The sequence below is a fragment of the Bombina bombina genome, chromosome 6 (assembly GCF_027579735.1).
Source record: "Bombina bombina isolate aBomBom1 chromosome 6, aBomBom1.pri, whole genome shotgun sequence".
Classification (NCBI taxonomy): domain Eukaryota; kingdom Metazoa; phylum Chordata; class Amphibia; order Anura; family Bombinatoridae; genus Bombina; species Bombina bombina.
This window is the reverse complement of record NC_069504.1, coordinates 637,816,744-637,821,255: the sequence shown is the minus strand read 5'-3', so window position 1 is coordinate 637,821,255 and position 4,512 is coordinate 637,816,744.

Sequence of the window (4,512 nt, the reverse complement as noted above, 5' to 3'; positions counted from 1 at the left end):
GATTTGATTATTTCAACTGTCGCTGGGGGGGGGAGGGAGTTTTTTTGCCTAAGGATAAAATACTTAAAGGTAAATCTAAAGCTTCTAACCGCTTTCGTTCCTTTCAACAAAATAAGGAACAGAAACCTAATCCTTCCCCCAAAGAATCTGGTTCCAATTGGAAACCTTCAAGTTAGAGTAAATCCAAACCATATAAGAAACCAAAGCCAACCCCCAAGTCTGCATGAAGGTGCGGCCCTCATTCCAGCTCAGCTGGTAGAGGGCAGATTTAGATTCTTACACAACATTTGGGCAGATTCTGTCAAAATCATTGGATTCAGAGTATTGTCTCTCAAGGGTACCGAATAGGATTCAGAGTAAGACCTCCTGTGAGGTTTTTTCTCTCCCAGTAAATCCAGTAAAGGCTCAAGCTTTTCTGAAGTCTGTTTCAGACCTGGAGCTTTCAGGGGTAATCATACCAGTTCCATTTCAGGAACAGAGTCTGGGGTTTTATTCAAATCTATTCATTGTCCCAAAGAAAGAAAAATTCTTTCAGGCCAGTTCTGGATCTGAAAATTTTGAATCGTTATGTAAGAGTGCCAACTTTCAAAATGATGACTAAGGACTATTCTGCCTTTTGTTCAGACTTACAGGATGCTTATCTTCATATTCCGATTCATCCAGATAATTATTAGTTTCTGAGATTCTCTTTTCTAGACAAGCACTACCAATTTGTTGCTCTTCCGTTTGGCCTAGCAACAGCTCCACAAATCTTTTCGAAGGTTCTCGGTGCCCAACTCTCTGTAGTCAGAGAACTGGGTATTGCGGTATTTCCTTATTTGGACGATATCTTGGTACTAGCTCAGTCTTTACATTCTGCAAAATCTCACACAAATCAACTAGTGTTGTTTCTTCAAAGACATGGTTGGAGGATCAATTTACCAAAAAGTTATTTGATTCCTCAGACAAGGGTCACTTTTTAGGTTTCCAAATAGAGACAGAGTCATGGACACTGAATCTAACAGACAAGAGACGATTAAAATTGGTTTCAGCTTGTTGGAACCTTCAGTCTCAGTCATTCCCTTTAGTGGCTATGTCCATGGAAGTTTTAGGTCTCATGATTACAGTATAGGACGCGATCCCCTTTGCTTGTTTTCATATGAGACCTCTCCAGCTTTGTATGCTGAACCAATGGTGCAGGGATTATACAAAGATATCCCAATTAATATCCTTAAATCCCAAATGCTCGACTCTCTCTGACTTGGTGGTTAGATCACCATCGTATAGTTCAAGGGGCCTCTTTTGTTCGTCCAACCTGGACTGTTATCACAACAGATGCAAGTCTTTCAGGTTGGGGAACTGTCTAGGGATCTCTGACAGCACAAGGGGTTTGGAAACCTCAAGAGGCAAGGTTACCAATCAATATTTTAGAACTCTGTGCTATCTTCAGGGCTCTTCAGGTGTGGCCTCTGTTGAAGAGAGAACCGTTCATTTGTTTTCAGACAGACAATATCACAACTGTGGAATATGTCAATCATCAGGGTGGGACTCACAGTCCCCAAGCTATGAAAGAAGTATTTTGGATACTTGCTTGGGTGGAATCCAGCTCCTGTCTAATTTCTGCGGTTCATATCCCAGGTATAGACAATTGGGAAGCGGATTATGTCAGCCGTCAGAGTTTACATCTGGGGGAGTGGTCGCTCCATCCAGATGTGTTTTCTCAGATTGTTCAGATGTGGGGTCTTCCAGAAATAGATCTGATGGCATCCCATCTAAACAAGAAACTTCCCAGGTACCTGTCCAGGTCCAGGGATCCTCAGGCGGAAGCAGTGGATGCGTTAGCAGTTCCTTGGTGTTACCAACCTGCTTATATCTTCCCGCCACTAGCTCTTCTTCCAAAAGTGATTTCCAAAATCATCATGGAACAATCGTTTGTTTTGCTGGTAGCTCCAGCATGGCCTCGCAGGTTTTGGATCTTGTTCGGATGTCCAGCTGCCAACCTTGGCCACTTCCATTAAGGCTAGACCTTCTGTCGCAATGTCCATTTTTCCATCAGGATCTCAAATCATTAAATTTGAAGGTATGGAAATTGAACGCCTAGTGCTTAGTCATAAAGGATTCTCTTACTCAGTAATTAATATATTACAGGCTCTTAAATCTGTTTCTAGGAATATTTATTATCGTGTTTGGAAGACTTATATTTCATGGTGTTCTCAAATTCTCCTGGCATTCTCTTAGAATTTTACAGTTTCTTCAGGATGGTTTGGATAAAGGTTTGTCTGCAAGTTCCTTAAAAAGGGACAAATCGCTGCTCTTTCCGTTTTATTTCACAGAAAGATTGCTAAGCTTCCTGATATTAACTGTTTTGTACAGGCTTTGGTCCGTATCAAGCCTGTCATTAAATCCATCTCTCCTCCTGGAGTCTTAATTTGGTTTTGAAGGCTTTACAGGCTCCTCCTTTTGAGCCAATGCATTCTTTGGACATTAAACTACTTTCTTGGAAAGTGTTGTTCCTTTTGGTCCTCTTCTGCTAGAAGAGTTTCTGAATTATCTGCTCTTTCTTGTGAATCTCCTTGTGATTTTCCATCATGTTAAGGCAGTTTTGTGAACTTCATTTAAATTCTTACCCAAGGTTGTGAATTCTAACATTAACAGAGAAATTGTTGTCCCTTCTTCGTGTCCTAATCCTAAGAATTTGTTGGAGAAATCCTTGCATTCTTTGGATATGGTAAGAGCTTTGAAATATTATGTTGAAGCTACTAAAGATTTCAGAAAGACTTCTAGTCCATTTGTTATCTTTTCTGGTTCTAGGAAAGGTCAGAAGGCTTCTGCCATTTCCTTGGCATCGTGGTTAAAGCTTTTGATTCATCAGGCTTATTTGGAGTCTGGTCATGCCCCGCCTCAGAAAATTACAGCTCATTCTACTAGATCAGTCTCCACATTGTGAGCTTTTAAGAATGAAGCTTCAGTTGATCAGATTTGCAAAGCAGCAACTTGGTCTTCTTTGCATACATTTACTAAATTCTACCGTTTTGATGTATTTGCTTCTTCAGAAGCAGTTTTTGATAGAAAAGTTCTTCAGGCAGCTGTTTCAGTTTGATTCCTCTGCTTATGTTTTAAGTTTTTTTCTTTCATTTATGAGAAAAACATTTTTTTTGTTTTGGATTTAATTTTCTCAGCGGAAAATGGCTGTTATTTTATGCCTCCCTCTCTAGTGACTCTTGTGTGGAGTTCCACATCTTGGGTATTTCTATCCCATACGTCACTAGCTCATGGACTCTTGCCAATTACATGAAAGAAAACATAATTTATGTAAGAACTTTTTTTTTTTTTCTTTGTTCTCTTGGTATCTTAATTAGAAAAGAGGAATGTAAGCTAACCAAAGATGATCTGGCTCATAAGCTTACATTACGGCTTTTTCAAATAAAGATACCAAGAGAGCGAAGGATAATAGGAGTAAATTAGAACGCTGCTTAAAATTGCATGCTCTGAATCATGAAAAAAAAAATCTGGGTCCAGTATCCCTTTAATAGGACAGTAATCAAAATTAAACTTTCAAGATTCAGATAGGGCATGTAATTTTAACCTCTTCAATGCGCATGACGAGGTGTTCTCGTAATGTACATTGCTACCTGTACTCCGGTCAAAATATAAGGTCATCTAATGTCCATCCCAACAGTCTTTAATGTTGAATTTTCTAGAAAAGTCATAAGTTAAGGTTTTTTTAAACAAGGATTGCAATCAACCCCACTATATTTAGTTGGCATTGAAATATGTTAATTGTATGAATTCTATAATGTAATGTAAGATTTGTATTAAAATTTGCTGTTACTATTGGAAATGAACAAGTAACAACATTTGAAACCAATATTAAGCTGAACTGAATGCCCACATGAAATTTTAACTGAACAATATTAAATCTTTTGAATTTTTTTTTTTTGCCTGTGCACATAGAGAGAAAAAAAATAAAAAAAAATAAAATAAAAACACCACGACAGTAATCCGTTTCATGGCAACATAAAATTTGGTAGAAAGTTTGACAGCAGATCTAAACCAAAAGGCCTATCAAATCTATCTATATATTTGTTAATTGATTCTTAGTCTTGAGCATATCCAAGAGATTGTTGATTTCCCTTACATTATTATACATTTGTTTCAGTTTTTACATATATATTGAACAGAGACGTTTTCTTTTGCGACTAGCATGCTGTTAATTTTATACCCTGTTGATAGTGATACAGAAATTTAGACAAGCACGACCAGCACTCACTTAATCCTTAATTTTTCCAGTGATTCGAGTTGGTGCACACCAGGGGGACTCACCTAACCAAAGTCCAGTGACAAGTATAACAAGACAACACACTGGTGGCACTCAAAAAATGGCAACAGTGCCTTTATTACAGAGCAACGTTTCGGGGCTTGATAAAGGGGCAGGAGCCCCGAAACGTTGCTCTGTAATAAAGGCACTGTTGCCATTTTTTGAGTGCCACCAGTGTGTTGTTTTATGATAGTGATACAGAAAGCAGGAGCAAA